The 23,204-nt window shown below is 38.3% G+C and overlaps 1 protein-coding gene across 1 annotated transcript in view; it reads right to left on the minus strand.

The window, feature by feature from the left end:
- CPQ (carboxypeptidase Q) overlaps nucleotides 1-23,204 on the minus strand; it is a 349,952-nt gene that overhangs the window by 116,345 nt on the left and 210,403 nt on the right. The window lies entirely within an intron of this gene.

Here is a 23,204-nt window from a genome sequence, read left to right on the forward strand (position 1 = left end):
TAGCATGGACAGTAAAGCGGCTTTACTCTTGACATTGTACATAGGACCAGATGGGATCCAAAGCCAGGGGACATGGAAAAGACAGTACACAGCCAAAACCGTAGCCAACCAGGTCAGCAAGTGAAGAAATGGTCATGTGAGCAACAGGCACGTATACAAACTAGACAGACCTTCCATGGCATCATGCCGACTTTGACATGGACAGGAGAACTCTAACTAGAGAATAAAGATGTTCTGTAAAGTAAAATGAAAAATAGCATTTATTGAATGCCTACTATGTTTCAGGTACTTTATGTTCATTATTAACCTTTTCTCAACTGAACCTCACAGTAACATAAGGATGTAGGTGTAATTATGTTTCCTATTTTATAAATCAGGAAGCTGAGGCTTAGAGAGATGAGACAACTCATTCATGGTCACATATATAATAACAGGCAGAGGCAGGACTTGAAGCCAGGTTCTTCTGATCCCAAAGCCCACAGCTTAAGCCTTTTGTCTACATGTGAGTCCCCCTCAGTAGGCCCAGTGGACTGGAGATGACTTACTTGGGGATTAGTCCTGTGGGAACCTGTTACAGAAGAGGGTGATAACAATTCATTGGATACACACTCACAAGATTCACAACAAAAGTAGTACATTCTGGGCCAGTCCCAATATTGAAAAATGAGAAACTCAGTCCAAGGGAAGAGCTACTCTTTGGCACTGGATTCACCCTGGCTACAAGATGAAGGTACATTTATTTGTTCACATTTGTATGAACAGACATCCTGAAATGTCCAAGCATAAACTGACACATTATTACAGAGAATACTGAGCTATGGATTCCTGCTTCCCAGCTCTCCTTGGCTTGAGTCCCCAGTATGTTTTTAAAATCTATTTCTGTGTACCAGGGGATCGATAACACAAAGCATCAAATTGTTCTGAGTAAATGTGTCTTTAAGTTCTTCAAGTGATAACTGATATTAAAGAGGTTTTTAAAAAATAAAGATGTCAGGTCATGTCCTCAAGCCTTGACTTCACAAGGGACCTGAATAGGAAAGGATCATTCACTACTCACCACCCCAATACACATATGTTCAAGTACTCTGTACAGTAACAATGGTGATATATTCATTTTTGAGCCTTGAACCTGGAGGACTCTGTGTCAACTACCTAATCTAATCTTAGCGAGTCTATTTTATGGTCCAGCATTAAATAATAGCACTGGAGTGCATTTGTTTGTGCCTAACAGACTATGGGTAATAAATGTTAAATAAATAAGACATCCCAGTGTTCCACAGCCCACTTCTCTATAGTATTAAAACTGTTACTTCATCCCTTAAAGTTTCCAAATAAGAAAAACAGTCCATGCTTTATTATAAGTAATAACAATTTCTCTTCCCATTTAGAAATGCATGCCATTGCCCAGAATGAAGTTTTATTTAAAGAATTGGATCACCTTATACTCTAAAGCATAACTGTGTTCTGGCTGCCTGTGTTTTTCAGAGAAATCATAATCCACTTTGAAAATTTACACACATTTGTCATTTTTGAAATAGTTCCTTGCTTTGGCTTTTGAGTAAGTAAAGGATTTTTCTAAAGACAGTGTCAAATAGCCCTGTGATTACTCCCATTTTGCTGTGCTAATCATTATCTTCCATTATCAGGCTACAGACACCATCACTTTTGAAAACAGCCACTTTATGGAAACTAAAACATGAGTCAGAAGGCAAGCAAGTTCACAGTGGTGTTTGCATGTGTCATTTTATTCTAGCCAGTACCTGTGGCATTTCTGCAGGGTGGGCTTGCTTTTATTGGCTGCCATGACCATTGTGGGAAGATACTAGAACTCAAAGATCTAACTGAAATGCACCACACAGTTTCTGTTAAAACAGCTGGATGCCCAAAATCAAGCCACACAGAAGACTGTTTTGTAAAACTCCAAATGAAATGAAAGATTATGTCTCTCTTACTAGAAGCCTCTCTCATGCCAGAACCAGCTGTTAAAGATATCGGTGTATTTGGGGCCTCCTTGGAGTTCTACAGAAGAAACTCTTCAAACAAACAAACTTTTGGAGGGGTGGAAGAAGGCAGGATTGGGAACAGTAGTGTGCTTTTTAATGACTGAGGCTGAATATGCTTTCCTCTGGTTTTCTTTTATGTTTCTTCATAAAGCATTTTTCATGCTTTCCTGCTATTTTGCAGCAGCTTTTTTCCTCTAATATACTTAGGTTGCCAAACTAAAAAAGAATCTCTGCCCCCATGTACTCTGTTTAGTTGAAAGACAAGTTTCAACTATTCCACGCAGGAGAATGAGCCAGCAACCTGCCACAGAAGTCAAGTAACAAAAGGCCCCCTTCAGAGGCTGTCAATTTCCAGGGCCTGATGCTCTGTGACCAGATAAGTCGGTTCCCAGTGCACCTGGGTCTCCCTGGGTTGCTAGCAAGGGTTGTCAGCATAACACATCGGGGATCCAGCCATTGTATTTACATTTTAATAAGTATTTTGTTTTTATTGCTTTTTTTTGTTTGTTCCCAGGGCTTCTAAGAAAGGGAGAGACAGTAATAACCAAGTCATATTGGGTGGAATTAGTTACATTTGGGTGAACTGAAATTTGGAGTAGGAAATGAAAGCTGGAATTTTTTTAAAGGACAAATATTTAGAAGGCTACAAATGTGATTTGCCTTAGACAGAGCACTTCCCTGCTGTCCTATTTACTGACTAAAAAGGGTACAGTCGGGCAACAAACCAGCACAAGAGTGTCTGTTGGATTCAAGCCCCTGACACTCTTTTTGGGGGACAGATTTATGTAAATCCAAGGAATATCAGAACACAGACATAGGAAGAGACTCTTCAAAAAGGCAACTCAACTTTGAGATTCTTTCATCTCATTTCAATCTCACTTGTATTCATTATGCAAAGTGTAGCAGTCTTCTCAGTTTCAAAACTGCTTCCTCACTTTTGGGGAAATGCTGAGGGCCTTCTTCTGCAAGCACAAATAACTCCTCAAAACACCACAGGTCCAAGGACCTCAGATGAGTAGGCAGATTCATTGATGGATAGCATAAGCCCTCTGTTAGCCCTGTCCAGCTTGTTTATACGTATCTTCCCTGATCACACATTTTTGGGGAAAGTATTGAGGATTCTAAACTGTAGAGGGTACCTGTGACACTGGTGGTTCCTGTCAGTGCCTTTTGTGGAGCATATAAAATGGGCAATGATCTTTTTAATTTTAGGGTCCCCAAATTCAGTGCAGCAATGTGTGCATATATGGGGGAAAATATCTTTGGAGTGGGAAGATTAGCCTTGAACGACTACAAACTGAGATTTAATGCTCAAAACAAACAAACAAAACATAACTCTATGTACTCACGCTCACACAATGAACTCATACTCACCCCATTAACTGATAACATCCTCAATGAAGAGATAAGGTTCATTTATAACTACCACTATTATATGTCGTTAACATGTTAAAGCCTATCAGAAACCTGCTTACCACAGTTTAGGATCTAAGCTATGATAAAATTTTTCTTTTGTCATCTTTTTTCACAGTCTTGAATGTTAACTTAGGAGAAGCTGTCTTTGCTGGCTATTCAAAACAGATTTTAAATCAGTCCATATGAAGTGATCATAAATACTCACTTGCTATAAAAAAAAATTCACAAGGTTTCCCAATCAAGTCACATTTGTAGAGGCCCTTTCTCCAGCCCTATGAGAAATTGTTCTAGTTATATTTTTCTTTCTTTTTAAAAAAATACATTTTCTTCTCCTCTTAAATTATAAATCATAGTTATCATGGGAAATTTGGAAAATACAGAAAAAATAGTCAAACCCCTAATATTAAGAGACAATCTTTGTTAACATTTTGGTATTTTCCTTTTGTACTTTTTTTGCTATACTTTAAAATTTCTTAAAGTTGATCTATCATACGCGTACATTTTTTATTTGACACTATAACTTAGATATTTATCTGTGTTATTTCAGTCTTCTTAAATTTGTATTTGTGTTGTCTATAAAATATTCCATTGTAAGGATGAAGCAAATTTTAACTGTTCTTCAGATGTTACACTTTTCATTTATTTTCAATATTATAAATAACATTGTAATGACTAGTTTTGAACATAATGCTTTTTCAGATACTTGAATTTTTTGAGGATAGACTGTGAAAAGTAAAATTAGTCAAAGGGTAATTTTATGGTTCTTGATGTATACAGTATTGCCAAATTCCTTTTGAAAAATTGGTACCAAATTATTTTCCCACAGTGTATGAAAATGCATTTTCATTGTGCTTTACCCAATTTTCTGTTTTTTTTTAATCACTAATTTAAAAGGATAAAAATGTTATTTCATTGTTTTGAATTGTATGTGACTGCTACCAGGATTTAAGATTTGAAACTTTTTTTTTTTTTTTTTTTTTTTACAAATTATGTGTTTTGGACTTTGGCTTATTTATTTATTGCAGTCCTGAAGCTTCTTTCTTATTGATGTTTGAATATTTTATGTATTATGGATATTATTGATTATAATTTCATTGGAATTCCTTCATATACTCTAAATTAAATTCTGTGATTTTCCTATCTGTAGTTCTTAGCCTTTAGTCTTCCTGCTAACATTTCAAAAGATAGCTTTGGATTTCAACATAATAGAAATGAATTAGGAGAATTAAAGGAAAAAGTGTAAGGATAGTTAAATCCAAAATGTAATTCCATCTCTAAGGCTATAAATTCAATATTACTGTTTCTCAATACATACCAAAATTTCTTCCTAAGTCTGATTAGTAAAGATAGGTACATAAGTCCCGGATGATAGTGATAATGACAGTCAACAAAAGAATTTATAATAGTTTTTAGCACAGTGATAAGGTTCAAGATAGATGCTCCATAAATATATGCCCAGCAATGAGAATTATTCCCCCACCCCTTGGTTTGGCATAATGAGGAACAGCACAAGGTGAAAGGCCCCTTCCAAGCAAAGCATGTCAGTATGCACCCATGCTTATCTCCAGTCCTCACAGAACCCTTCAGTCATCAAATTCATTTGGCAAAGGGTATAGATGACTGAAGATTGAGTCAGGCAGCACCAGACCACTAGGGAAATAAACATAGGTAACCCAGCAGTGAAAATCTAGTGCATCAAAGCAGGTGACAGCTGAATAAGGGGCCAAGAATTTCAGGCTTTAGATGAAATATAGAGGAGCTTAGAGTGTGTAGAGTCTCAGGAAATAAAGTAAAAATAATTGAAGACCAATTTTATTCACCTAAAACAAAGGCTTCAGGTTAATAACAACTAAAGTGTACACAGTGCTTTGAGGTGGTTAAAAAGGTTTTCACATTAATTTCCTCAGTTGGTCTTCCCCCAAATTCAGTGTGTATGATTACATGCATTTCATTGATGTGGCAGCTAAAAAAGAGAATTTCAGGGAGGTGTCATAATCTTAGAACTTTTAACTTGCAGTGGAGGAATCTAAGTCAGACCAGTCAACTCTGTGACTTCACCAATGATTCCTAAGCTTGCGAGAGCCCTTCTTCTCTGCCTAAATACTGGTTCTCAGCTTCTCCAGAAATTCTGCCACATCTAAAACCTTGATTCACACAGCGTTAACAAAAGACTACCTTTTTCTCCATGATGTAAGTGGAAATTTGGGAACAAATAGCTTCTTTGGTTGACATGTTTCTTCATTCTGTCCCTTAGTATGACCTTGACTGTCCTCTCTCGACTTAGGGAAACCTCCATGGAGGACTGCACTGGGATAGTGACAACTGAGGAAGAGTGTCCATATTTTGAAGGATTTCCCTGAAGACCAAGGAAGTATAACCTTCTGAGGATGCCTCTTCTGCAACCTTTACAGAAAGCTCAACCTGCCTTCTGGCCATAACCATATAAAATTCAAAAGCAGAACCAGCATCTCCTTTCAAGAGAAAAGACATGAGGGTAAAGAGGCAATGCCCCTCTGTTAGAATCTATAGAAATTCCTAGGGCTCTATAAAAGGCTGGTAAATTCTATGCTTCAGGGGTCTGAAGGATTTCTGGTTCTTCCAGAAAAATACCATAAGGAATACTATGGTTGGGAAAGTACTTATAATTATGGAGCCTGGATGGTCTTGGCCACACATGGATCTGAAAAATTCAAACATTTATAAAACAATCAATCACTGTCTAAGGATCAGAATCTTAGACAGGCATTCCAGAATATAACTCTACAGAAGATAGACTGATGAGAAAGACTGCTCACAGTTCCAGTAGCTTTGCTAAGATGTTCTATGTTTTTTTCATAAAAAAAGTATCATAGAATAGTCATTAAGAATTTGGGCTTAGAATTTGACTTTTTAAAAATCTAGGATGTATCACAACATACTAGCAAAAAGTTACATGACTTTGGCAAGAGACTCAGCTTCTCTAAATATGCCTCAGCTTCCTTACCTGGAAAACACGGATGGTGCAGTAGTACCAGCCTTATGGGAATGAGGATTAACTGAGAAAACCCTTGTAAAAGTGTCTAGTAGATAGCAAACACCCAATAAATATAAGCTTTTGTTATGCTAGTATTATGTACTTGCTTTAAAGCCAATCCTTGTTCCATAGAATATTCTTATTTATTATAAGTCTTTTAATAGTTTTTTGGTTTGTCTAGTAAACAGCAAAGACCAACAGTAAACTAAAATGATTTGGAGACCAGTACAATGACTGCATGAGAAGTAACAGCAAGCAGATAACTAAATCAATGTAAGAGAAAGTTTTATCACAACAGAATGCGAGAATAAACCTCTAGTAATCAAGGAAAGCTTCAATGATATTTCATATCTCCCCATTCAAAAAAGCAAACATTTTCTCCTTGCAATTCTTTAGCTTCATTATAATGTAAATATAAGAAGAGGCTTTTAAAATTTAATCTTACTTGGAATTCTTTGTCCTTTTATGACTGTGAATATTCATGTCTTGTCTTAATTCTAGATAATGTTCAGCAATTTTCTCTATTTTTCTCCCACTGGAACTATTTACTGATGTGTAATAGAACTTATGTTTCAAAATCTTTTACATTTTCAATTCTCTTTTCTCTCTTTTATACACTTAGTAATTTTCTAATTTCCATGATCCAGTTTATAAAATCTCTCTTTGACAGCATTCTCTCTTTGATTACTTATTCTTTCTATTGAGATTTTTTGAAAAAAAAATAAATGATTATACATTTTATTTATAATAATTTAAATTGGTTCTCTTTTGTATCTGCATGTTCTAATTTATTGACTACTTAGTTGTTATTTTATAAACTCCTGTTCTTACTTTTTAACTGGGGCAATTTACTTTTCATTTTTTAAAGATTTCAAATATACATATTTTCAAGTCTTTTCCATCTTAATCATGCCACCCTATGATGATAAACTCAAGTTGCCAGACAGCGTAGGGAAATGTAAGACTAAGGGGATAGTATGAGAAAAAAGATGATGAAGATTATGTGAAAAGGCTACCATATAATTTCTTTTTTCCTCAAGTTGGATTTCAAAATATTTAGAGAAAAATATTGAAGTTTAAGCAATAATCTAGATTAAGACATATGATAAATGGCTCACTTTACAAATTCAAAATGCTATTACCAGAGGGGAATAAAGGTGGCGGACGAGATACTAGACAGGGTATCTCTGCAGAAAAGACAGATTCTAGCAGAAATTAGAAGAAAGAAACAAGAAGACAAGCATACAGGGGACAAGGGTCAGAAGGAGGGGTACCTGAGACCACGGGAGACTCCACGGGAGGGGGTTGTGGAGGAGAACTAGAAGCTGTGACTGTCGGAGCAGACCAGAGACCAGTGGGAAGTGTAAGTGAATCTGCGGTATCCCCTCCCCTGCATCTCGGACTGCTGGTGGGCTCCCCAGGGTGGAGAGACCTGTGGACACCAGCCCAGCGACAGGCGCTGCCAGAGCGGTAAGCCAGTAGCGGACACGGCACCAGGCTCCCAAATCCCTCGGGGCACCTCCGTGTGCACAGACCCAAGCCATGCGGCAGACGCCATATTGCCTCCTTCTCCCCTCCGCCAACCCTACCCATGGCTGCCCAGAGAGACAATACAGCCACCAGCCAGAGGCACCTACAGGGAACGGGACATTCCCTTTTGGGACCCTACAGCTGACTCAGGGGAACTCAGACTGTGAGCTCCCTACCCGCCAGCCCTCCCAGGTGCTGCTGGCATGGTGTTCCCAGGAGAACGGTGCCGACTCAGAGGCTGAGAGACATAGACCCAGCTTGGGCTGCCTATGGGTGAATTGGGACCAGAAGTCCTCTCCCTGGTGGGGATACAGTTTGAACTCTGGGACCCAGAGGTCGGACCTGCAGACCAGATCCCCTGCACCGAGGCTAGCATTGCCCGGGGCACAGAAGGGTTATACATGAACAGCCTACTGAGGGCTGTGTGCCTCCAGGGGTGGATCAGCATCCTAGAGGGCAACCCTCCTCCCAGGAGGAGGCTGTGCACCCAGCCCAGGTGGCGTTCGTGTGCAGGGAACCTCCCCGCCGGCATCACAGTCCGGGGAGGCCTGGTGGCTTGTGGTCTGGCCTGCTGACAGAGACCCAGGAGTAGCTGCATAGTTGAGGAGGGTGGAAAGAAGCGAGGCCTGCTGCAGACTGCGGGTCTCAGACAGCCCCACCCCGACACCCGGACTTTCTGGCTGAACGGGACCATTCAGGCCCCGCCCTGACAGCTTTTTCTGGAAGCACAGAACAGTACTTTGACCTCTGCTAACGGCCTGAGGGCAGGCTTACCCAACCCAGCTCCGCCCAGAACAAGAGCTGACAACAGGACACAAAATCAACAGCATAGCTTGTTCCGCCAAGCAAACGCCACCTACTGACAGGGATGGCATCCTGCACAGCCTTTCCATGGCACCCACTGACTCAATATACAGGGAGTGGTTCAATCTCACCCACAGACACCACCTAACAGCTCAGAAACTAAACAAGGTGTCTGAATACCCAAACAATAACGTAAAGGAAAGAAACAACAACTGATTGACATGGGAAGAAATCAGCAAAAGAACTCAGGAAATATCAAGAACCAAACAGAAAACACACCCCCAAAGAGGAGCACCAGCCCCCTAGAAACGGACACCATCCAAAATCAGGCAACCAATATGACAGAAGAGGAATTTCGTATGTGGATCATAAGAACACTCACCCAGCTGCAACAACAACTCAATAACCAACACAAAGAAACCACAAAAAGGCTCCAGGATATGAGAAAAGAAATAGACACAATGAAGAAAAGTGTAACCGAACTCCTGGAAATGAAGAATCAATTCAAGGAACTACAAAATACAGTGAAAAGTCTCAAGAACAGGGTAGATCAAACAGAAGAAAGAATCTCAGAGCTTGAAGATAACACCCTCCAATTAAATAAATCAGTCACAGAAATAGAGCAGAGAAACAAGAGAAAAGAGCAAAGCCTACAAGAGCTGTGGGATTATGTGAAGAAACGTAATGTGAGGGTCATAGGCTTACCAGAAGGGGAAGAAGACAACACTCAAGGGTTGAACAAGCTGTTTGAAGATATAATAGAGGAAAATTTCCCAGGCCTTGCTCAAAATCTTGATATACAAGTTCAAGAAGCTCAGAGGACCCCTGGGAGATTCAATGCAAACAGGAAGACGTCACGACATGCAGTCATCAGACTGACCAAAGTATCAACTAAAGAGGCCCTTCTAAGAGCTGTAAGACAAAAGAAGCAAGTAACATACAAGGGAAAGCCAATTCGAATAACATCAGACTTCTCTAATGAGACTTTACAAGCAAGGAGAGACTGGGGCCCCATTCTCACTCTTTTGAAACAAAACAATGCCCAGCCTAGAATATTATTCCCTGCAAACCTAAGCTTCATATTTGAAGGAGAAATAAAAACATTCTCAGACAAGCAAAGGCTCAGAGAATTCACCAAGACAAGACCAGCCCTACAAGAAGTACTTAAAACAGCGTTACGCACGAAACATCATAATAATAACCCACAAATATAAAAACAACCAAAACCCAAAGATATTAAAGGCCAGATATTACAATGGCTCAAGACAGAAATCATAGCAACAACATCCAACCCAACAGAATGAAGAGTAATCTACCTTACCTATCAGTTCTCTCAATAAATGTGAATGGCTTAAACTCTCCACTCAAGAGACATAGGCTGGATGAATGGATAAGAAAATACAGGCCAAGTATATGCTGTCTTCAGGAAACACATCTAACCTGCAAGGATGCACATAGACTAAAAGTAAAAGGGTGGAGATCAGTATTCCAGGCAAGTGGAAGCCAAAAGAAGGCTGGCGTGGCAGTTCTAATTTCAGACGATTTAGTTTTTAAACCAACAAAAGTAGTGAAAGACAAAGAGGGTCGTTATATAATGGTGAAGGGCACACTTCAACAAGAAGAGATAACAATTTTAAATATATATGCACCCAACTTAGGTGCACCCAGATTCATAAAGCAAACCTTACTGGATCTAAGCAAATGGATTAATAGCAACTCCATAATCACTGGAGATTTCAACACCCCACTGACGGCACGAGACAGATCCTCCAAACAGAAAATTAATAAAGAAATAATGGACTTAAACAAAACCCTGGAACAATTGGGTCTGACTGACATTTACAGAACATTCTAACCAAAATCCACTGAATATACGTTCTTCTCATCAGCTCACGGGACATTCTCTAAGATTGACCATATCCTAGGACACAAAGAAAACCTCAAGAAATTAAAAAAAATAGAAATCATACCATGTACCTTCTCAGATCACAGTGGAATAAAAGTAGAAATCAACCCTAACAGAAACTCACATTTCTACACAAAAACGTGGAAATTAAACAACCTCTTACTAAATGATTTCTTCATAAATGAAGAAATCAAGACAGAAATAAAAAAGTTCTATGAAGAAAACTCCAATGGAGAGACAAGTTATCAACTCCTCTGGGACACAGCTAAAGCAGTTCTGAGAGGAAAGTTTATCTCCATAAATGCCTATAACCAAAAGACAAGAAGATCACAAATAGACAATCTAATGAAATGACTCAAAGAGCTGGAAAAAGAAGAACAGACCAACCCCAAACCCAGCAGAAGAAGTGAAATCAACAAGATCAAATCAGAACTAAACGAAATTGAAAACAGGGAAGCTATTCAGGAGATTAATAAAACAAAAAGTTGGTTCTTTGAAAAAATAAACAAAATTGACATGCCATTGGCTAAACTAACGAAAAGCGGAAGAGAGAAATCTCTAATAAACTCCATCAGGAACAAAAGAGATATCACAACTGATCCCAAAGAGATACAAGATATAATTTATGAATACTACAAAAATCTTTATCCACACAAACTGGAAAATGTGGAGGAAATGGACAAATTTCTAGAAACACACAGCCTCCCTAGGCTCAACCAGGAAGAAATAGATTCCCTGAACAGACCAATCTCAACAGCTGAAATAGAAAGAGCAATTAAAAATCTCCCTAAAAAGAAAAGTCCCGGTCCAGATGACTTCACACCCGAATTTTACCACATTTACAAAGAAGAACTAGTAACTATCTTGCAGAAACTATTCCACAACATGGAGAAGAACAGAAACCTCCCGGACACCTTTTATGAAGCGAATATTACTCTGATACCAAAACCAGGAAAGGATGCAACAAAAAAAGAAAACTACAGACCAATATCCTTAATCAATTTAGATGCAAAAATTTTCAACAAAATCTTAGCTAACCGAATTCAGACACTTATCAAAAAAATAATCCACCACGACCAAGTGGGCTTCATCCCAAGGATGCAGGGATGGTTCAACATATGTAAATCTATAAATGCAATTCACCACATAAACAGAAGCAAAAACAAAGACCACATGATTCTTTCGATAGATGCAGAAAAAGCTTTTGACAAAATTAAACACCCTTTCATGATATGAATACTTAAGAAAATAGGCATAGAAGGGACATACCTAAAAATGATACAAGCCATATATGACAGACCTATCGTCAACATCAGACTGAATGTGGAAAAACTGAAAGCATTCCCACTTAGAACTGGAACCAGACAAGGCTGCCCACTATCTCCACTTCTGTTCAACATAGTACTGGAAGTCCTGGCTACAGCAATCAGACAGGAAAGTGGAAATATAGGTATCCAAATAGGGGCAGAAGAGATCAAACATTCACTGTTCGCTGATGATATGATATTATATTTAGAAAACCCCAAAGATTCAACCAAGAATCTCCTGGAACTGATAAATGAATTTAGTAAAGTCTCAGGATACAAAATCAATACACAGAAATCAGAGGCATTCATATACGCCAACAACAATCTAAAATTGAGAACCAAATCAAAGACTCAATTCCCTTCACAACAGCAACAAAGAAATTAAAGTACCTAGGAATATACTTAACCAAGGAGGTAAAAGACCTCTACAGCGAGAACTATGAAACATTGAGGAAGGAAATAGCAGAGGATGTAAACAAATGGAAATCCCTACCATGCTTGTGGATTGGCAGACTCAACATCATTAAAATGTCTATACTACCCAAACTGATCTACAGATTCAATGCAATACCTATTAAAATCCCATCAGCATTCTTCACAGATATAGAAAAAATAATTTTACGCTTCGTATGGAACCAAACAATACCTCGAATATCAAAAGCAATTCTAGGCAACAAAAACAAAATGGGAGGTATTAATATGCCAGATATCAAACTATACTACAAAGCTGTAGTAATTAAATCAATTTGGTATTGGCACAAAAATAGGAATATTGACCAGTGGAACAGATGTGAGAATCCTGATATAAAACCATCCTCATATAGCCATCTAATCTTTGACAAAGCAGACAAAAACATATGCTGGGGAAAAGAATCCTTTTTCAATAAATGGTGCTGGGAAAACTGGATAGCCACCTGTAGAAGGCTAAAGCAGGACCCACACCTTTCACCTCTCACAAAAATCAACTCACGCTGGATAACAGACTTAAACCTAAGGTATGACACTATTAGAATTCTAGAGGAAAATGTTGGAAACACTCTCCTAGACATCGGCCTAGGCAAAGAGTTTATGAAGAAGTCCCCAAAGGCAATCACAGCAGCAACAAAAATAAATAAATGGGACATGATCAAACTAAAAAGCTTCTGCACAGCCAAAAAAAGTCATGAAAGTAAACATACAACCTACAGAATGGGAGAAAATTTTTGCATCCTATGCATCCGATAAGGGACTGATAACTAGAATATACTTAGAATTCATGAAAATCAGCAAGAAAAAAATCAAATAACCCTATTAAAAAGTGGGCAAAGGACTTGATCAGAAACTTTTCTAAAGAAGACAGAAGAATGGCCAACAAACATATGAAAAAATGCTCAACATCTCTAATCATCAAGGAAATACAAATCAAAACTACAATGAGATATCATTTAACTCCAGTGAGAATGGCCTTTATCAAAAAGTCTCCAAACAATAAATGCTGGCGTGGATGCGGAGAGAGAGGAACACTCCTACACTGCTGGTGGGACTGCAAACTAGTTCAACCTCTGTGGAAAGGAATATGGAGATACCTTAAAGCGATACAAGTGAATCTACCATTTGATCCAGCAATCCCATTGCTGGGCATCTACCCAAAAGATCTAATGATACTCTACAAAAAAGATACCTGCACTCGAATGTTTATAGCAGCACAATTCATAATTGCAAGGCTGTGGAAACAGCCCAAGTGCCCATCAATCCAAGAACGGATTAATAAAATGTCGTATATGTATACCATGGAGTACTATTCAGCTCTAAGAAACAATGGTGATATAGCACATCTTATATTTTCCTGGTTAGAGCTGGAACCCATACTACTAAGTGAAGTGTCCCAAGAATGGAAAAACAAGCACCACATATACTCACCAGCAAACTGGTATTAACTGAGCAGCACCTAAGTGGACACATAAGTACTATAGTAATAGGGTATTGGGCAGGTTGGAGGTGGCCGGGTATATAGATACATAATGAGTGAGATGTGCACCATCTGGGGGATGGTTATGCTGGAAGCTCAGACTTGTGGGGGGAGGAGGCAAAGGACATTTATTGAAACTTTTAAATCTTTACCCCCATAATATGCTGATATAAGAAATAAATAAATACAAAACAAAAAAACCCAAAATGCTATTACCAGGTAGTCTTTATTGTCCATTGCTTAGCAAAAGAGCTTAAGCTTAATACTGAGCTTAATACTGTTCTCAATAACTGTGAGTTGAATGGATAAATGAAGAACAGATGGATGAATATTAAGTAATGGTGACTCTCACCAATGGGAAGCCTTAGTCAAGTGAAATGATAATTAAAGCCAATTCTCTTCAATTCCAGGAATATAGTATATTTTTGCACATTTAAAGTTTCTGGAATTAGAATGGTCTTATGATCAATGTATACATTCATTGAGAAGTGGTTTTTCTCTTGAAAATCTTTTCTTATATCAAAGATACATCTTTCAACTAATATTGGCAATTAAAAAAATAGAATATTTTAATATCATAATTATGAAAAGGCTTTAAACACAGACATGAAAACAAAAAATGACAGCAAAATATCTGTTAATTTCTAATTAACTAGGAATGACAGAGACTAATTTCTAACTGAAATGGATAGGCTGTGTTACACTATAACGTCAGCAAAAAATCTGAGTTTGGTCAAAACCAGAGGAAAATTAAATTATAGGACTTCAACTCTTTGGAGGAAAATGATCTTTTCCTAGCTCCTCAGGATCTGTCTATATGAAAACATTGGCTCTTCTGGCTAAAGTGAGTTTTCTAATAAACCAGTGGAAGCAAGTTTATGAGCTTTAATCTACCAAACTAAGAGGACCTTAATTGGTAGACAAAAAACTAAAAATGGACTCGTGAATGCTTTTGATCAAAATTGAGGTATCTCTGGGGGAAGCTTTTCCCTTGAGGCTAAGAAAACATTTGAGGAGACTTTCCAAACAGAAGATCCCAGACAAAAGGCTAATGCAGAATTACGATGCAGTTATAAATTCTGAGTCTCTCATACCCTAGCCAGACTGGAGGGAGTGATGGGAGACCTGGGACTTTTCAGAAACAAGGCATTGGCTCCTCCCGATAGAGCACTTCCAGATGTTTAGCCTTCCTTATGCCACTAGCAGCAAACCAACTGATTTGTTTAGTCAATAAACCCACCAAGGCTCTGGGGGCAAATGTTAAAGTCTTTGAAAAGAATTATCAATTCAGTAAACCTCCCCTAATGTTATGACCTAATGATTTAATAATTATTCTTTTGGAGAAGCTGGAAACAGGCATGAAAAAAAAAAATAGTCAAAAAGGCAAATTACATAGAAGCATAACCAGCTGGTTGAAAGTAAGAACCAATCATGAAAGAATTTGTAAAGGAATTGAATGTCTGTGATAATAAAAGATCAAGAACACTATTCATAAATACACTATGTATGGATATACATTGTGACCCCGAAAATGTATTTCCCTAAAGACTTGTGAGATCAAATTAAATTCTAACTTAAATTTGTTAGGATAAGACAGATTTTATACCTTCTCTACAGGTATCAACCTGTAAAAATAAAATCTGAACCTAGGTACTTATTAAGTAAAGAATCATAGAATAATAAACACTTTGAAATGGAAAGAACTTTTAAGGTCATGTAATCCCAAACATTTCCTGGTCTGCAAGTCCTTTGTGCAACTCTGGAACCAAAATGATCTCATAGCCTATGCTTTTTAAAAGCCTCTGGCCACCAAGTGACCCTTGAAGAAAACGTTAATATCTTGCAATCTATATGTCCTCTCTTCTCATTCTCACCTCCACCTTTAGTGATCTGATCAGAGTTGATCTTCCTTACTATCCTTACTGAATCTATCCTTACTAAAATCACCAGTAACACCCAATTGCTCGATCTATGGAACTCATTTCTGTTCTTATCTTCTTGATTTCTGTTTGGCACTTAACACTGTTGTCCACTCTTTTCTTCCTCTCTCCCCTTCATTGCCTTCCTTCACATCACTTGCCTTCTTCTCTTCTATTTCTCTGGCTACTCCCATTTGTCTTTTTTTCATGGGCTTCCTTTCCCATGCCCTTTAAATTGTGACCTACACCAGATAGCTGTTAATGGCCCCCATCATTCACTAGACTAGATTCTACATTTCATGAATACCAGGCTCATACATGCCTTTGTTGACCAATGTCCCCAGTACTTAGCACAATAATTAGCACTTAGTATATCCTCAATAAGTGCTTTCTGACAAAATAAATAAAGTGTTTTCATCATGCAGGTGTAGGTGGCCATATAATTTAGTGGCCCAACAGGGAAAGTTTTGGGAGTGAAAAGGGCACTATCAATAATTACTCTGGTGGCCTGGCATGGTGGCTCATGTCTATAATCCCAGCACTTTGGGAGGCTGAGGTAGGAGAATCATTTGAGGCCAGGAGTTTGAGATTAGCCTGGGCAACATAGTGAGACCCCGTCTCTACAAAAACATTTAAAAATTAGCCAGATATAGTGGAGCATGGTGCACACCTGTAAGCTGAAGCAAGAGGATCACTTGAGCCCAGGAGTTTGAATCTGCAATGAGCTGTGATGATACCATTGTACTTCAGCCTGGGCAACACAGTGAAACCCTGTCTCTAAAACAAACAAAATGAAACAAACAAACAAACAAAAACAGTTACTCTGGGTCAATAGGAATAAATTGGGACTGTTCCAAACAAACTGGGATATATTATCACCCTAATAATTGGGCTACCTAAGTATGCCAGATTATTTTTTTGCAACTCCACATCATTTTTTCTTCTCTAGTCTCTCTAGTGTTATAGAGATTGGAAGCATTAAAACTACATTTTCTAGAATATCTGCCCACTGGGTTATGGTTTAGATTAAGACAATAAGACTCATTCATGTAAGATTACAAAGACAAAAGATGAATAGAAACTTTTATTACTCCTTTGAATGGGTAGTCACATGGGCTCTGGTAGATCCTAGATGTGAGCTTTTGCTAACAGCTTCCAATTATCTTCCTACCAATCACTCACTTTGGTACTGTAGATAGCTGAGATAATTGGTGATAGTTTCCTGTAGTTCCTGTGCTTCGTGATTTTCTGAATGCTAGTGGTTGCATCCTGATCTTCCCTCTCTGAAGCCTTCCATCATTTTTATAGCTCCCAGTATTTGTGAGTTAATTAATCCTAGCTGCCTTGGTAGATAAAACTCTCAGATCTCTATGGCTTATCTCAGTAAAAGTTAGCTTTTTGCTCGTGCAAAATCCAATGCAGATTGGTGAGAAATCTCCTCTATCTGGTGACTCAGATAGCCAGGATTCATCCACCTTTTTATTTTCCATTTCAATATATAGCTTCCAAGGTTGCTTCCGGGGGAAGTGAGTGTTGAAAGAGGAACACAAGCTCTTAACTAGTTTGGCCCTGGGAAATTGATACTTCCCTCTCCTTCAAAGTCTTTCAGCCGGGCCCATCATAAGATCCCAACCAAACAGCAAGAGAGGATAAGGGAACAATACCCTGTTTGGTAAGCATTAACTCTTTCTGCTATGGGATCTAATTTTCTAAATTAAATCCCTTCCTTCTTGAAATAACTAGAGTAGTTTCTGTTTTCTTTATTGATACACTATGAAATAATACATAATTATAGAACCTGAATATATTAACTTTATGAAGAGGCACTAATCATTTGTTTCCACACCTAAATATGTAAATATTGGTTTTAGTATGTATGCATGTAAGCATATTATCTTATATAAAATTTAACATATATACTTAGTGTTTAGCTCATCTACCTACTGATAGATATTATTTGAATTAATAGATTCAATAGTAAAGACTAAATTAGGATTAATGTCTTTAACAAAGAAAATAAGAATTTGTTAATATGAAACTTATTCAAATGTATATCTAATCATTTGAAATTAAAATGATCTATATTTTTTAGTGAATGATGATGCTTTTGAAACTTGCAGAGATATAAAACTATCACCATTGGTCCTATGAAGACCAGGGCCCACAATCATCATTTTTGTATATAACATGCCTGATGATGCATAAGGTTGTACTGAAGTCAGGAAGAATGAATGTGAAACAGGATATTGACTCTTGAATTTCATAATCATTATAATTTCATATAAAGCTATTAGCTTCTGTTCAGCTCTTATTCAAGAAATAAATAATACATACACAAACCCATTCATGTAACACAATATCTTAAAACATATGTAGCCTAAACATTTGTACCCACATAATATGTTGAAATTAAAAAAACATTTTCCAAATGGTAGAGTTAGAACAGTGCAAATATTAACATGAGTATAACTGTGGATGCATCGTATATACTGTGCTAGACCTTCATCCTTCCCACTTGAAGGTGATTTTCAATGGACAAGCACTCGTTTCCATCTCAATGACTATGGTAAGATAGGTTCATTTCCAGGGATGATATATTATCAACGCAGGTGGCAGAGCCAGCCTACCCCACAGGCAACATTCAATTCCTGCCTGAATTGAGACATTCATCATTGTGTTCTGCCTATTCATGTCTCTGTCAACAAATGAAGGTCATGATACTCCCTCCAATTTGTGTTAACAGAAAATGTGAGTATAAGAAGCAATCTGAAAGATGGATATGAATTGAGAGGAAGCACTTCAAGTGATCCATTACAGGACTGAAGTCTCATTCTGCCACTTTTCATCTCGGGTTAATTCATGGAAAAGAAAATACAGAGAAAGAAAGTGGGTGGAAACTCACCCTTTTTGAATACTTACTTTGGCCAAATTCTGTGCTCAGGAATTTCACTTACATTTTCTTACTGACTCATCACAGCATCTCTTGAAGAAGGTACTATTATCATTCCTATTATACAATAAAAAGGCCTACTGTGTCACTTACTGAATCAAAAACTTTGAGCAAAGCCTCTTGCCTCTCAGACTCAGATTTCTTGTCCGCTGAATGAGAATAATACATGCCCTACTTCTAGACATTCCTCACACATATAATTATTTCTTTAATATTTCTTTCCCTTCTGGATTGTCAGCTACATAGGCTTTCAAAAGCAGACCCGCCTGGTGCTAAAGTCCCTGCTTTTTCCTCTGACTCCCTCAGAACCTACCTATAAGAGGGGCTTCAAAATAAGTGCTTACCTGGACAATCTAGATCCTTCTTAGACATGTGCACACCCTTGGGCAGAAGCTACATTTAGTGTAACACCATTAGAAACTCTGCCACTAAAAACACTCATGGATCAAAGGCCAAAGAAGAATAACACCGAAGAGACGTGGCCACTGATGATAAGCAGAGAAGGTCATGTTGCTGTTGATGATCGTTGGCACACACCCATCAAGGGACATTGAACAAATCCGTGTAAGGGTCAAACCTGTCCACTTTGTGTGCCAGGTACTGAGACTAGGGGAGAATCTGCAAAGAAATATTATGCACTTTTGAAGTTAATCACTTATGACCAAGGTCAGTGGCTGGCCTCCACTGATTCACTGTGGGTCTTTTCCCTCAGTTTCTTCTCAGTGATGGAAAGTGGAAAATGGAAACCGAAACCCAAAACCAACACACTCTAGGGAGCCAGAACAACAACATTAAAGATGACAAGAATCATAATAGCAGCTTGTACTTGGGCTAAATTTCTCCTTGTCACTTGGTCAACCAGCCAATGAATACAATACATGCCCTACTATGGGCCAAGTTCTGGGGATACAGCGGTAAACAAGACACACATAGACCCTGCCCTCATGTAGCTGACAATCTCGCAGGGAAGGAAGTGCTAAAGAAATCATCATATGTGTGAAGGATGCCTGCATGTAGGGCAGGTATTATTTTTCACATTTCACAGGCAAGAAGACTAAAGTAGACTGAAGTCCATGGCCTGACAGTAGATGTTGGCAGCAGGATCATGAAGAAGCCAGAGTTAGAGTTTTTGATGAATTAAGCAGTCTACACAATATGATTTGTACCACACTGCAAACATAAGAAATACATAAACACATGGGAAGAAATATGCCAAAGTGGAAGAACATGGTTTCCTTTTTTTTCATTTCAGAATATTATGGGTTAAATAATTTGGTTACATAATTTGCTTTTGTATAGTGTGGGTCTAAGTTATAAGTGTGCCCTTCACCTATGTGACCAACTGATAAGATGCAGCCTGGGCTGTGAGTCCCTATCTCTACCAGAACAGAAAGAAAGAAAAATTTAAAAGTCAGTTCTAGATAATACTACATATAGAATTTTGCCTTTTAAATAAATGTAATGTTTGCTCATCTACTAAAAAACAAACACACAAACAAACAAACAAAAACAGAGTTGGGAGAGCATGGCCTGGTAGGGAAATTAAGATCAAACATGAAACAGAATGAAAAAGGACCTGAAGGAGTTCAGGGAGAGGAGGTCAATTTGGGCTGGAAGAGCAGCAGAGCCAAAGTTAACTTGGGAAATGAGATTCGGCTGAGCATTAGGGGATGTGGAGGGCTGAGTAGTGTAGCTGGAGGGGACGGGCACTCTGGGCAGGGCACACAGCATCAGCAAAGGTGCAGAGGTGGGAGCGAGGGTGGCTTGTGGAGGACACGGTGAGGAGGCCTTTACAGTGCCGTAGAAGATGTGTCCGGAGAGAAATAGGATTCAGCCTGCATGGTGTATACTATAGCCTCCCAGGATTACCCTGGGCCACAGGTCAGAAAACCTGTGCTCTGACATGGCCTGTGGGCCATATCCTTGAATAAGCCACATTCTCTTTGGGACTCAGTTTATTCACATGAACAATCAGATTCTTCCACCAGACAATCTTTGAGATCTCCTTCTAGCTCTGGCAACTGGGATTCTTTGATCCTCAAAGCTATTGTAAAAGCAAGGGTACAGCATTTCCACTTCTGATGAAAGGTTCAGGGGGAGACAAAGAACCATTAATACAAAGAACAAATAGAAATATGTACCATTAATCTTAGCACAGCTAAGACCCCTAGAATTCCCTAAACTAGAAGAAATAAGCCTGGGTGGTTTAATGTTAGATGCTGAGGCTCACCGTTATTTTGTTCTCAGGACTCACTGTCCAAGTCAGTGGGGTGTGAGGAAATCCAGCTCACATGCCCATTGCTTTTCCCTTCTGCTATATGTGCCCCACTAGTCACATGACATCACACCCTGTACAACTGGTCATGCACATTGCTGTCTTGGAATCATTTCCTCTTGAAGATGCTTCCTCACAATCAAGGAGTGTGACAGTCACTCTGGTGGCCTTCATTTGGCGCTTTAATGCTAGGGACTGCAGAGGGCCTGCTTTGCATAGGCGGCTCTCAGAATGACAGCAGTCACCACCGCCTGCTGGCAGATGAGCAGAGCCAATGTGCAAAGGGCCTGGTGGGCGCCCATCTCTCGCAGATGTCATTCACACAGCAGATAATCTTGTCTGCATCTCAACATAGCCAGGGCAAACATGACATCTTAAACAGGCTTTTATACAGAATAGGTATTTTGGAAAAAAAAATTGAGCTAGGTGCATTTCTCTCAAAGAGAATAAATACATAAGAAAATTCATCTTTGAAGACCAAATAAAAATAAGCACACATACACACACTCATCAAAGGAAAGCTTCTAAGCGTCTGATTTTATTACTATTAATATAATACTATGTACATCCTCAGTTTATATTTAACTGAAAGAGGCATTTCTGTTTGATCATTTTTATCTCCTCTCCCTTAGCAAGTGTCTGCTTTTTAAATTGCCAGCTGCTCCTAACAACAAGAAGAATGACCAAAGTTTCCTTTTCCTGATGGTGTCTTAGAAGGTTTTAATTGCTAATATTATTACTTCCACCATTGAATCACATGATATAAATCTTTCTGAGTTTGTGAGGTCAACAACAAAGGTTTTGTCTCACAGCTGGAAAACAGCATCTGCACTTGGATGTTTCTAATGGTTTCAAGGAGTAAATCAAATGGAAAGAGATATAAAATGGCATTTATTGAAATTAAATCATCTGATTACAAATAGTACATTTTTTCTGAGTCTGGAAGATATGAAAAGAAAACAAAAACTCTGGATATGTATACAGTAGATAGGGGTAAATGTTGGTCAGTCTTAAGTCATATATATTAAATTTTTTAGAAATAAGATTTGTGTAGAGCAGTAGATATAGGATTTATCAAAAAATGAATGCAATGAGGTTAATATCACTGGGAAAGACAGTAGATTATTTTTCCTCTATAGCCATCCTTCAGTAAGTGAAGGGTAAGAAAAAAGAGTATGCAAAAGCTGCATATTTCAGGACAGATAAACATCACAAAACAACTGAACTAGCGGACAGTGACCAGATCCAAAAAAAACAACAAAAATGTCTGAATTCCTTGGATGTAGATCAACTCATCTCACACATTTTTGAATCTAAAACAAACCCTACATAGTTGCTGACAGACAGTGTGGAAAGAAATATCACTTCAAAGATGATCACAGCAATTCACAGTGACAAGACAACTTCTACCATGGGAATTCACTTTATGCCATTAAGTTACTTTTTATAGCACTTGGAGAATTACAAAAGATTCACTGCTGTGACCACAACTAATCTCTATTCTTAAAAAAAATTGTTAAATAAGATTTGTCTTCCATAAGAAGAAATAAATGTCACTTTAAATATTTATATATCAAAAGGGACTGAAAGTAGCTCACCTGGAGAATGCCTGGGTTAAAAGTTCTCTGAGTTAATGTTAATGTGATGTTTAAGATAAAGCCAAGGAAGGGGAAAAGAAAAATGGCTAGATGATCAAGCAAAGGCTGAATGTTTAACAAAGGTTGAAATTCAGAGACAGAATAATGCTGGTGCCCAGATCAAATAGAAGTAACTGTGGACTTCCCGTCTGACTTTGTGATGTGAGTCCCAAATGTCACTCCTCCAGCTCAACTGTGCCTGCCTGAGCCAGGCTCTGCTTCTACTTGATTGTGTTTCTTTACTTTCTTTCCCTCTCTTCTTTCCTTTTCCTTTGGTCATAGTTACATGCTTCCTTACCATTTCTGTGTTTTTGTAAGAGACCAAGGGCCTCTGTAGATTGGTTCCTCTACACCTTACAGTGAAGCTCCCCCACCTGCCCTCTCACTTTCCTATCCTACGGCACTTGAGTGTGGTCAGTTCTGCCAAACCTGACAAATACTATTGGTTTTTACCTTGTGTTGGGTGTGCACATGCAAAAATTAAAAGTCATGCCTA

The sequence above is a fragment of the Microcebus murinus genome, chromosome 7, assembly GCF_040939455.1.
Source record: "Microcebus murinus isolate Inina chromosome 7, M.murinus_Inina_mat1.0, whole genome shotgun sequence".
NCBI lineage: Eukaryota > Metazoa > Chordata > Mammalia > Primates > Cheirogaleidae > Microcebus > Microcebus murinus.